Source organism: Pithys albifrons, chromosome 1 (assembly GCF_047495875.1).
Source record: "Pithys albifrons albifrons isolate INPA30051 chromosome 1, PitAlb_v1, whole genome shotgun sequence".
Classification (NCBI taxonomy): Eukaryota; Metazoa; Chordata; class Aves; order Passeriformes; family Thamnophilidae; genus Pithys; species Pithys albifrons.
The window spans coordinates 88,742,105-88,755,312 of NC_092458.1; the positions used below are offsets into that span (position 1 = coordinate 88,742,105).

At 44.8% G+C, this 13,208-nt stretch overlaps 1 protein-coding gene across 2 annotated transcripts in view; it reads right to left on the reverse strand.

The window, feature by feature from the left end:
- Window positions 1-12,802, reverse strand: part of ATP6V1A (ATPase H+ transporting V1 subunit A) — a 31,147-nt gene extending 18,345 nt beyond the window's left edge. The window contains exon 1 of one of the 2 annotated variants that reach the window (XM_071559608.1): window positions 12,689-12,802. The gene's annotated coding sequence lies outside the window, so the exon portion shown is untranslated. Of the gene's footprint in view, window positions 1-2,816; window positions 2,996-12,688 lie in introns of those variants that run through there. The other variant, XM_071559616.1, reaches the window with a different exon arrangement.
- Between the last annotated feature and the right edge of the window lie 406 nt (window positions 12,803-13,208).

The window sequence follows — 13,208 nt, forward strand, 5'->3', positions numbered from 1 at the left end:
GAGTAGCAACTGACACCCCTATTCTTAAAATCTTGTCCCGGGGTGCAAAGGAGAGCACTCTGGACTCTGAATCCCAAGGACATGAGTTCCAGTCTCAGTGGGACCATTCCCTGGCAGTTCAATGCCTCCCTGCCATCCCATCCCGTCACATCTCGGATGGTCAGCAGGGTCAGCCCCGGTTAGTACTGGGGGCTGTGACAGTCCTGAGGACTTCCCTGTCACTGTCCAAGCTCACTCGGCCGTGGCAAATGGACCTCAGGACTGAAACGGTGGGGCCAGTTCTGTGCACGCTGTGCCTCACCTAAAAAATCCACTGCGCAGGCTGGAAGGGCACACCCACGTGGGGAGATCGCTGCCCAAAACTGTGTTTGCCAAGTCTGGCCATACTTACATACATACAACTGTTTTCCAGCTTTTTAATACTATGCTACAAGTCCTCCATCCTTCAGTCTCTTTACCAATCTAAATATTTTAAATCAGTGGCTCCGCTCTGAAAGAAAAAGCTCTCCCACAATTCCAACCCCTTATTCAGTCTGAAGGAACAGTTTCTTCCAGGCTCTATGTCTCTCTGGAGTGGATTCTGTGTCATGGCTGCCATTATTTATTTCACAGCAGCCACCCCAACAGTTGACCATGACGCAGTCAACACCAGTCTGGTCTCAAGACCAAAGGCTAAGTCAGGTATCCATTAGACCCCTCTGCTCTCTGTAACCAGAGTTTATCTTTCACACTGCCTGTTATTTAGGCCCAGAAGACAAATTTTAATTTTACTGCTTTTTTCTCAAAAGCCTCCTCTGACAAGTGGCAGACAGGAGGTTCTCAACAAAGTAACCTACAGTTCCTGAGCAGCTGGTAAGAGCTGGTTCTGATCAGACTAACATAACTCATCTTTTTTCCTTTCAACAACTAAAACATTGCAACTCCCAGGCACTCAGCAATAGGACAAGGGGGCATGGGCTCAAGCTCTGCCAGAGGAAATTGAAGTTGGAGATCAGAAAAGAATTCTTTCCAGAGAGACTAATCAGGCATTGGAATGGGCTGCCCAGAGAGGGGGTGGATTCCCCATCCCTGGAGGTTTTTAAACTGAGATTGGATGTGGCATTGAGTGCCATGATCTGGTAAAGGGACTGGAGTTGGACCAAGGGTTGGACTTGATGATCTTGGAGGTCTTTTCCAACCCAATCAATTCTATGATTCTATGAAAACTCAAGCACAATTACTGTTCATATCAAAAAAAAGCAGCTGTTCTTATAAATCTACTTAAAACATTTACTTCAACACACCATACAGAAAAATCTCTAGTGTCCCACTACCAAAATATTCTACAGAAGCACAATAAAGAATTAAACCAAATTCTCATAAATGAATTAGTGAGGCTGCCTGGTAATTAGGCAGGTCCCACATGAAAGAGTCAGATTACAAAGTCAAGGCAAATCAGGAAGAACACTGGCCAGTTTCAAATTAAATTACTTTTCTTCCTAACCAAAGCCTGCTTGAAGAAACTGTTTACCTTTTAGGGAGGCAAGCAGGAGCCTCAAACAGTCATTCAGCAGTTAAGTGGCAACACCCTGATAGGCAGCACCAGCCTCTCCTGCTCCTGTGGCTGCTCCGCTCCCTCTCTCCTCCTACAGTCACCTTTCCAAATCACTGGCCATGCCAAGGAAAAGAGAAGGGGATTCCTCCACCAGACCACCTAGCAACACACCAATAAACCCTGTTTTGTCCTGATCTCTAGCATCTGCACCAACTGCTTTTAAACACAAACCTATTAAAAGTGTAAAAAATGTGATTTCTTCCTCACATTTTTTTCACCTCCTCTGTATCTCCAAAGTACAGTCTACACAAAGGCAGTGCTCACCCACTCAGGCTGATCTCTTTTTTTTAAAGGGCTACACATCTTTTAACGCTGAAAACAAATTAAGAACAAAAAAAAAGCTGTTATTTATCTCTGCATCATTTTCTTGTGCTTGTGTATTAGCTCTACAGATTTTCATTCTTGGTGGAAAAGTCCTTGCGGGCCAAAATGTTGTCTTAACTATCTACACTGCTAAATGTTTTCATTGCCAGTACTTAGAGAAAATGAAATTTCCTAAAGCATGTCAGGATTTGCTAAACATAACATTATGTGTGTGGAGGCAGCATGTACTGTCCCCACAAGCAATGGTAGCTGGCCATTTTAGAAACCTCCTGAGCTCCTACAGCCTTTCAGAGGCCTCTTGCCAACACTGTATATTAGGCACGACATGCAATTCCCTCCTGCAAAAGTCCACCAGCACACTTATATATGAAATTAGCTAAATTTTAATTCCCTTATGGGCAAAGATGCATCTTATACCCTTTACAACTTACATACAGGAATCTTCCTTGTCTAAAACAGATCACCAATTATTTTAAACAAGCTCTGAAGCTCTAACAATCATATTCTGATTAACACTGTCAGAAATCAAAATATTACTTGCAGCAGAACCTCCTCTGAGTAAAAGGTGATTTATTACACTAATTTTATAGCCATAATTAAATAATAAAAGGCCTATAACATGAGCTTCCTACCTTGGTTTCTCCCCAGCACAGCAATCTAGGTACACAGTAACCCTAAAATGTAACTGTCCTGCTCTTGATGCTGGAGAAACCTGTTTTCTACCACAGTTCCTTGGTTTTGGTTCAAGTGTTTCATCAGACCCAAAATCTACACCATGAACTGCCTTACCAGAAAGATCTCTTAAAAATTAAGACTCAGGTGAGATTTTTAGAAGGAGCCTTCTTGCAGCAAGGAAGAAAATCCATGGCAATTTTATCACATAAACACCAATTCTTACCTTATCTTGCAGAAATAGGGAGCAACAAAAATCCACAGGCCCAACTCAAAGGCTGGAATTCAGCAGCTAAGCATCCCCACTCACGAAATAATTGTCCTTCTAGTGCCCCTACACAGAAGGATGAGAAAGCCTGCTGCAGAGGGGAAAGAAATTTCTGACACACAGCAGAGGCATAACCACCTGACTTGATGAGTCATCAGTCTCTCTCTCTCTCCCTCTCTCTCTCCCACCAGCACCGAGGAATGCCGCAATAGCAAATCAAGCCACCCAGAGCCCAGCTGAACTCCCAGCTGTGCCCTCCCTGCTGCACAGGACCGGCAGAAGAAATTAAAAGGATTCAGCCTTTGCATTAAGGGCCCCCTACAAGACCAATAATCCCGATGTCCCAAGTGGTGCACACTGCTGAATAAAAATTCTTGAGAGAGAGATGCAAGCTTTTTGCTGGAATCAGTTTGCTTGTGGGCCCTCCAGCGTAATGCAGCCATGTCAGCCTGTGCTCTGCTCTGGAAGAGCTTAACAGAACAACTGGTTAACAACAGACTGCGCAGGGAGGCGCTGAAGACACAGTAACACTAATTGCTTGACTGTGTAGAACAGTATTGATTCTCTCCAAGAGTCTTGTGGGGCTTGTGAGAAGAAGCCCCTGCCCCTGCCAGCAGAGACATTGGTGCAACTGCACAACATGCAGCCCCTCAGCAAAGGAGAGTGATGAGCCACCCTGAGTGACAGATGTTGGAATGTGTTCTCAGAGACCGACAGGCACTGACATTGTCCTGTGTGCTGCACTGAACACAGGCAGCTTTGCGAGCTCTCCCCGAGAAATCGCCTGACTTGAAGAGTTCCCTCTGATTGGGGGACTTATGCTTATTAATTGATAATGTTATCAATTGATATACCTATCATAGAATTTGCTTAGTAGTTATTATAAAATTCACTGTATAACATATGGCAAAAATCACAAGGTACAGACCTGTCCTTGAAGATGCCATACCAAGAGGCCCCAGAGCCTCTTGGACTAATTAAAACAGCCAGGATACCCCATGAAACAAAGATAAATCAGAAGATATGTCAAAAGAACAAGATAAGTAGAGAAATTCGCCAATTAGACCAGTTACAGTTGCCAACAAGTCCAGTTTGAAGCACTTTTGAGCAAAAGGTAAAAAGTTCACAAGAGGAAGAGTGCTGACTTCATCCCCAAAGACCACCAAAGACCCCCGCCCTGAATTACCAGGAGGGAAAGCACAGGCACAGGAAGGAGTGGCACGAGGTGGTGAAAATGGAAATCAGCTCTTGAAACTCATTATAATAACCCTGCCTTCTCTAAGAAAATAATGTTTATGCATGAAGAAATAATAAATATGTTTAACTTACTTGCATATAAACCAGTTGTTAACTCGACCAGGTGTGCATGTTTTTTGAGGAAATATCCCTCATGCACCCGGGCCTGGAATAAACGTACCTCTCTATAACCTTCCTGGATACAGAGTCTTCTTTCTGCAAATCACTTGCAGTCTTCACAACTTCTCAAGGCTATCTTTGTAAGTTCTAGGATTAGCAACACTTCAAATGGGCACAAAACCTCAAATACACTAACCAAAAGTGTAAACAGCCCTGTAATTCAGAAGCAGCAGCATTCCATTAATAAGTTCCCAGTGCTAGAATTCATTTTGCTGGGGTAATTTTGAACTAAGGTAACAGATTTTACTGTATCTGAAACAGACCAGTGTGTTCTGACTTCCTAGGGTAGAAAAATGGAGTCAGAATAGAAGTGCTTACATTCAATTTCCAGGAAAGCTTAATAGGTGTACACAGTAAAATGTAGCCAAATACAATTTTTCAAAGAAAATCCCTCCTCCTCCTCATTTTCTTAGTAAAAACTTAAGATGCTATCAGATAGTAAAGATCACAACTCACACTGGACAATCAGCTTAGTGTCACACTTCAGTCATGCTTCAGAATCAAGACTGCTGACACTTACTGTGTTCACCTGAACAGACTCTGGCACAGTGCACAAATCCCAGTGCCTGGATACAGGCAGATCTGCTGCAAGGGTCTCATGAATAATACAGTAATCACTGCCAGAGATTTCCTGTAATTTGGACAGTTTATACTTCCTCTTCTAACAGATTATATTTTCAAGAGGAAGTATTAAAAAAAAACAAAACAAAAAATCCCCAGCATCTAAGTTACTAGACCAATGCAGAAGTTAGGCAGGACTTCGTATCTAGAAACTGGGATACTGTCCCAGAAAAAAAAGCACACACAGAACTCAACACAGGTCACTGGGAAAAGAAACCAAACAGTATTCTCAGGAAATCTGCTCCTTCATACTATGCTGAGTTATAATTTTACTGTAACACAGCAGTGAAAATTACTCCAGATTTCTCAGTCACCAAGTAACAGAACTGCTGAGGTTGGATGGCACCTTTGGCAATCATCTACTACCAACTCCCTGCTCAAAGCAAGTTAATAGAGGCTGCCCAGGGCCACATCCAGATGGGTTTTGATTATCTCCAAGGATGAAGACACCACAACTCTCTGGGCAACCCATTCCAGTGTTCAGACACCCTTACAGTAAAAATTATTTTCTTATGTTTAAAGGGAATTCCCTGTATTTCAGTTTCTGCCCATTGCTTCTTGTTACTTCAGCAGATACCACTGAGAAGCATCTGGCTCCATCCTCCCTGCTCCCTCCCATCAGGTGTTTATGTACTTTACACTAAGATCCTCAGAGCCTTCTCTTACCGAGGCCACATAATCCCAGCTCTCTCCTCCTCTTCTTATCTCCAAATGCTTAACAGTCTTGTGGCCTTTTTCTGAACCCACACCATTAAGCCATGTCTTTTACTGGAGAACTCAGAACCAGACACAGCACTCCAGATGTGCTTTACACTGAGCTTAACTGAGGTAAAAAACCACCTTCCTGAACCTGTTGGCAGGATTTTCCCAAACGTAGCCCAGGATGCTGCTTCTGCCACAAGGACACATTGCACCTTCATGTTCAACCTGGGGACTTCTAGGCCTTTGCAACAAAGCCACTTTGCAGTCAGTCTCCATCCTGTGCAAGTGTATTCTGGTTATTATGCTCCAGGTACAGGACTTGGCATTTCATAGAATCGATTGGGTTGGAAAAGACCTCCGAGATCATCAAGTCCAACCCTTGGGCCAACTCCAGTCCCTTTACCAGATCATGGCACTCAGTGCCACATCCAATCTCAGTTTAAAAACCTCCAGGGATGGGGAATCCACCACCTCTCTGGGCAGGCCATTCCAATGCCTGATTACTCTCTCTGGAAAGAATTTTTTTCTGAATTTTTTCCTCTGTCAAACTTCATGGGATTCCCATCAGCCTATTTTTCCAGTCTGTCAGCACAGCCCTCTGCTGTATGAAACACCTCCCAGCTGTGTCACCTGCACTCTGATGAAACCAGACAGTCCCCTCCTGTGCTCAACACCACAACGTGGCTCAGTCTTCCCCGACACACACACTGTGAAGCTCATTGGATCAACCTTCCTGCCACAAGCTCTGAGCTAGAAGTATTATTTCTTAAACTCAATGATATGGACATTCTTCCATTTAATTATTCATGCAATTCCAGTTGCCACAGGGCACTTTGAAGCCACCTGTGCTTTGGATAGATCAGGAATCTGCAGAAGTGATGCACAGTTACATACTGTGAACCCATCTCCAATTGTATTACAAGACAATTCATTTTTCATGCAACGTGTTCCTTGGGTCCTATAAAGCCCCTGCCTCTCACATGAGGCCTGCTCTACTCAGGACACATACATGCAAATTCATTTAAGAAAAAAGACTAGAAAGAGAATTATGCTGTCACTGTCATTGCATCACACAATGGCTGCAAAGTGAGACTGTGAGACATGGAAATCATGAAGTCCATCTCAAGAGGGAGTGATCAGGCACTGGAATGGGCTGCCCAGAGAGGGGGTGGATTCCCCATCCCTGGAGGTTTTTAAACTGAGATTGGCCGTGGCACTGAGTGCCATGATCTGGTAAAGGGACTGGAGTTGGCCCAAGGGTTGGACTTGATGATTTCGGAGGTCTTTTCCAACCCAATCAATTCTATGATTCTAAGCTCCTGCTGTCCTCTTCCTTAAAACAGAGTCTTACCTGTGGGCATGCCAATACATGCAAGCCTGATACTTCAAACAAACATCGTACCTTGCACACAAGGTAAACACATATCTGATACATACCTAAAACATAAGCATATATTCCTAAAGCAAAGGTGGGGTGTGAAGATTTTTCATGCAAGATGTACCACCATCACAAGTGGTTCCTCAAGCACCCAAGCTTTTATTCAGAAGCTCAGGAGATTCCTTCAGTTAGCCCAGAACAGGACCAGAACAAAGCTGTGTTTGAACATGACCGAGAAGTTCAAAGCAGGAATAGAACTATACAGAAAGGCTGGCAAGACATTCACTGCATAACTGCTCTGACCCACTAAAGATTTGATCAGCTCAGTAGGTAACTGGCCGTCAGACATCAAACAGCTGTCATGCTGTATCTAGAACTGATAAAGACCCCAGTTTAATAAAATCAAATACTCCTGTTACTAGAGAAACCCACATCATTCATGTGAAAAAAAATCCTCATCAGCTGACTGGTTATATACCACACCAAGTCTTTCCTCTCAGCCCAAAAGGCTTCTCCAGGGGAACTTCAGAGGAGGAAACAGATGAGTTCTTACTTGGTACACCACTTCATAATTTTACCACTGTGAAAAATTAGACACGCTTTTCAGCCTGCTATGCATTCTGCTCTTTCTTTGGCTTGACAGAATTTTATACGCAAAAGAAAGATCTAATGAAACTGAAATCCAAACCATTGTATACAGTACTAATACAAAATTTATTTCTGTATTCTACAGTGACCTTCTTTTCTTATCCTGATCCTGCCATCAAGCTGCTGGGGCTGAAAAGGTTGCAGCCATCTGCTCAGTGTAATGCTCAGTCATTTCCTCTAGATGAGCAATTTTCATTAACCTAACATTGCTACCAAACTAAAATCCACTCTTGCTTTTACTAAGAAAAAGTCACTCTACTTGCAGGTGTATTGGGCATTGTTACTTGAAATACTTTTTATAGCTCTAACCTTTAAGGTGACAAACACTCAAATGAGAAGAACGCAAAGCTTTAAGCAACTACAGCAGCAAACCTGACTACAGTTCAGTACAGTAATTTCTGAAGAGCTGAAGATTTTACCTCAACTGACAGAAGGTGTGCCAATTCACAAAAAAACTATCTAGATTTTTAAGTCAGGGTCAGTTTTGCAAACAGAAACATAGCAGTAGTTTGGGCTCATTAAAACACATCAGGACTCCTCACCACTGCCTAACCCCCTGTTCCCAGGGGTAATAGCTAAAATAGTGAGCACAAGTTTGAAATAAGCATTTCATTATGCTTAACTTTTGGATCATCTTTAAAGCTGGGATATTGTGGAATCCTCAGTTTATTACGTGAGGTATTTGACAGCTGGTTTGAAGAGCTGAACCAGGAGTAAGTTTGTGTGAAAGTCTTTGAGAAAGATCCAACACTCCCAGTGGAAAGAAGTGCCCTTTTATAGCACCTTTGGTATAATGAAACACCTGCTTGGAATCACAACACATGTACTGGCACTGGGTTCCAGTAAAACTGTATTACATTGAGGTTGACTTTTCCTGTAATGGAAACTTCATCTTTATGTTTTAAAGCAAGTAAAGTCACATTTGAAGATTTTATGTTCAATTAAAGTATACTATGAAGTATTTACAGCTTCTTTAGAACAGCCAGTGCCCCTCCAACACATTAAATTTTAACACTGTTAAACTCCATATTGTGGTGATGCAAATTTATCTCATGGTAACAAAACCTTCCAAATGTCAAGGATCTTCAGGAAATTCAGATAATAGAATTGCCTTTTCAGACACTCTCACCAATGCTTTTTGCATTTAGCCAGAAACAGCATTCCAGTTTTTTTCCAGAGAGCTGCTCTTTAAGGTATTACACCTGAAATAAAATAATGATACCATGTAACAATGACAAATGTTTGTCTCACCAACTGAACTTCTCGGAAGATGAAGTTTCTTTATTCTGTTATTAAAAAAACTGTCAATTCAGGCTGTTACACGAGACTTGCACACCTGAAACCTTTTGTCCTGCCAGAGTAAGTTGGTGTAATAAAGGCAGCACAGTTTTCCCTCTATAAAGTCAATGGCTTTTCCCAAAACTTTTCCATACCTCCTCACACGTGACCATCCCAACAACAACAGGACTGCTCTTCATGCTTAAGGCATAGAATGCAGACCAGCATCACAAGAGACATCTGGGTCACCTCTCTTGTACATGAACAACCACAAACCACTCCAGTAAATAAGCATAACCCTGACAAAATAGAACTGTCAAATGCACCATGCATGTATTAGACCACTATCAGGCAAATTATTTCTGAAGAGAGTGAGCAGTGACACTGACATTTACTGCTACACAAGCTCAGAGGAGCAGGCAAGCCAAAGCAGCAAGAAAATAAATTCAGCAGCTAAAACTGACCATCATCTGCCATTTGGTTAAGTTATAGTAACAAGATCTGTTACAGCAGGACTTTCAGGATTTATCCATACACATCTTACTGGTTTCCAGAGTAAGTGTCTCATTTCAGTAAAGTCAGGCCTTGCAAGGCAAAGCCTGTTACAGCAGCCATACAATATATGGAAGTCTAAAAAGCTGGCAGCAAATGGTCATCCTTTCTAAGACATGGAGGCATCAGCCTTGAGAGTTTGGCAAAAATAGGAGAAATAACTGTATAGATGAAATAAAGTAACCAGACAAAACATATCTTTGAGACTGCAGAACTCGCTGCCATGAGAAACGACCAAACCCAAGAATTTAGTACAAGCTTAGCTGTCCAGTCTCAAAGAGGAGAAGAGTGTGAAAACATCAAAGAGGAACAAAAAACCTTTTCATAACATAAAAGAAAGTACAACAATGACAACCAGAAGATCCAGTCTAAGCCAGTTTTGCACACTGGACCTTTAGGTGATTACTGACTTAATCCATACAGAAAAAAAAAAGGTTGAAAAGTATAGATTCATTCCACTTCCTCTACTGGAGCAGGTCCCCATTTCCATCTGCCCAGCTGGAAGGCTAAAGAAGTCACATGTTTTAGGACGTTGAGTAAGAACAAATGAGCACGATATTCCAGTTGACTATACGGTCTGTTTTCCTTGGTACAATTCCAGCCTCAAAAAAACCCCACGTGGATACAATTGTTCAACAATACTTCAATATTTCCAAGCCAAAAATCCCCCATTTTTTAACCAATGGGAAAAGCATGGAGGAAAGAAGCTATTTCAGGCAATGTAGCCCTGGGTCATTGCATGGTTTATGTTTTGTAGGATTTTTTAAAGGAGAAAGAGGAACTTGCCCAGCAATAGCATTCAACATTTTATGATCATCACCAAAGAACTCAAAGACAATTACTGGGGTATCCTGTAATCCCTTTACTCTTTCTAAAAGAGTAATTAGGACCATGGCCTTAGCTCACAAACGTGCAATTTAAAACCAGGAGGGAAAATCTTCAGTTGGAATTTTCAGGCCTCGGGAACTCAGAGAGACACTACCATGGCATCAAAACGCAAGGGGGAAAGTGCAGTGCCCCTAAATGTCTCTTCAGGGGAACCATTTAGGAACCTGCCACTCTGTAGCAGCTTTGGATGACAAGATGCAACATCAGCACCCACATGAGCCTGGAGGATAAATGCACACTCATACTGGGAAAAAAATGTAGACAACACAAGCACAGTAAGGCTCACAGACTTTAAATGAGGATTAATGAGGGATAAAACTGCTAATATACACTTAGACAAAAATAAAGGCTGAATTTAAGCTAATGCTCTATAAGAATTAAGTTAGCAGTACTAACCATTCATGGCTCAAACCCAATATTAGCACTATCTTTAGACAATAATTCTTGATCTGGAAAATGAAAAGGCTGCATTCACAACAACCAGACCTCGTGTCACTATTGCAAAACAAGACTTCAACCTCCATTTGAAGAGTCAGCTGATGCCAGCAGTCATTTTCCACTGTTGCCTTAATTTCTCCTTTCCTGTATTTTCAAGTTGATGTCCATGGTGATTTAGTATTTCTGAATGTCATAATTTGCCACCTGATTACAAAATTAAGACTAGTTTGTTCCCCACATAAAAGAATAAAACTTTTCCAAAAGACTTCACATAAGAAACTGAGGCAGAGAAAAAATAATCTGCAATATTTTTTGTAATTTAAACACCTGTAGACTCTGACCTCACTTCACACATTCGTAAGTAGAAAATAATAAAATGTAGATAATATTAAATATTTATGTTTGCTGGTCGTTTAAAGGCCTTTAAAAGCCACTGCATAAAGAAGTCAAGCACTCAGCTGCTGATCAGTGTTGAGGTCAGCAAAAATACAGCAGCTTACAATATATGGAGGATCTGCCTCAGTTACTCAAACTTCCACTTGCAAATGCCAGCCTGTATTTGGCACGCTCCTGATGAAGTGCCACTAAGGGGTGGGCTAATTAAATTACCTCATGCAGCCTCTCAGCAGGCTTTCCTCCTTGTCCACCTTCTCTCCACTTCATCAAGCAGTATTAGCATTTGAAATACCGTGCGAGATCAAATAGCCACTGTACTTTGCTGAAGCATTGCATTACAATGAATAAAACTATCACCAAATTGCTTTTATGCCCAACAGGACTGCAAATTCTCTGGGAGAAGCCAGTAAAATCTTAGAAAGATTTTGCTTTCTTTTACTTCTTCCTAAGTACAGCACTTTGGGCAACTGCATTGAATGGATGAATCTTGACACAGTCATGTCACATACTGCAATGTCACAGCAAACTGTGACATGCACAGTATCACCCAGCCATGTATAACTTCCTTCTTGCCTCTAAGTGCATGTTAAGCATGCCCTTTGGAACACCTCATCTAAACCAGAATTTTGTTCCAGGCACTCAGCAATAGGACAAGGGGGCACGGGCTCAAGCTCTGCCAGGGGAAATTTAAGTTGCAGATCAGAAAAAAATTCTTTCCAGAGAGAGTAATCAGGCATTGGAATGGGCTGCCCAGAGAGATGGTGGATTCCCCATCCCTGGAGGTTTTTAAACTGAGACTGGACGTGGCACTGAGTGCCATGATCTGGTAAAGGGACTGGAGGTGGACCAAGGGTTGGACTTGATCTCAGAGGTCTTTTCCAACCCGATCGATTCTATGATTCTATGAATAGGAATCGCATTTGACGTGCCATCAGCACATTCAGCTGCAGAACAGCAGGTGAGCATTCGGCTCAGGATGGGCTGCCCGCACAACATTCCTGCTCCATACCCTTGGTGCTCCCTCTCGGCTCTCGGTCAGGGCACAGCCACGCTCCGTTCCACCCACTCAAGATGGTGGGATGACCCGGCACAGAAACCCAGCCACTATCACCCCTTCCCTTTTCTGTAAGGGATTCTGGAACAGCTCCGGGATATCTCACTGGGCGTCTCCGAGATCGTTCGGCCCGTTTCTCACTCAGGGGCTGTTCCGCTTTCCAGGTCTCATCTCCATGAGCAGCAGGACCGGGAAGGCACGGCCGCTTTCCGCGGGCTCTTCCGCTGGGTGGGACACGGCTCGGTGCAGCCCGGGGACCGCCGCTGTGCAGGGCCGGGCCGGGCTCCCTCAGGGAGCGGCTCCGCGGGGACCCCGCGCCTCTCCCGGGCAGGGACCGAGCGGCGCGGCGGACGGTGGGAGCCGAGCCCCCCTTCCCCAGGAGGGGAGGGCACCGTCGGGCACGGCTCTGGAGAGGCGGAGGGCGCGGAGAGGGGCGGTGGCAGGGCCCGAGCGCCTCACCTGTGGCAGGCCCGGCGCGCCCGATGCGACCCGACAGGACCCGCAGCACGGACGGCCCGGGCGGCGAAGCGGCAAAGGCTGAGCTCGATCAGCTGACGCCGCGCCCCATGCGCATGCGCTGGGCCGCGCCCCGGAAGCGCCGGGCAGTGGCTGTGCCCAACTCCGGGCAGAGCTTCACCCGCCCAGCGCGAGGCCACTTCCGGGCGAGAGCGAGCCGGGCACAGCGGGGCGCGCTGATTGGTCTCTCTGCACCACGTGGCAGTAGCGCGGGGCCTCCCCCTCCTCCTCCTCCCTTGCAGGAGCGGGGCGAGGGGCGGGGCGCGTGCGCGGGGGGGGGGGGGGGGGGGCGGGAGGGGCGGGGCATGGCGGGCGGGGGCGCGCGGGAGGGGAGGGGAGGGGAGGGGCGGGGCGGGGCGGGGCGGGGCATGGCGGGCGGGGGCGCGCGGGAGGGGCGGGGCGGGGCATGGCGGGCGGGGGCGCGCGGGAGGGGCGGGGGCGCGCGCGCGCCGTGAGGTGAGGG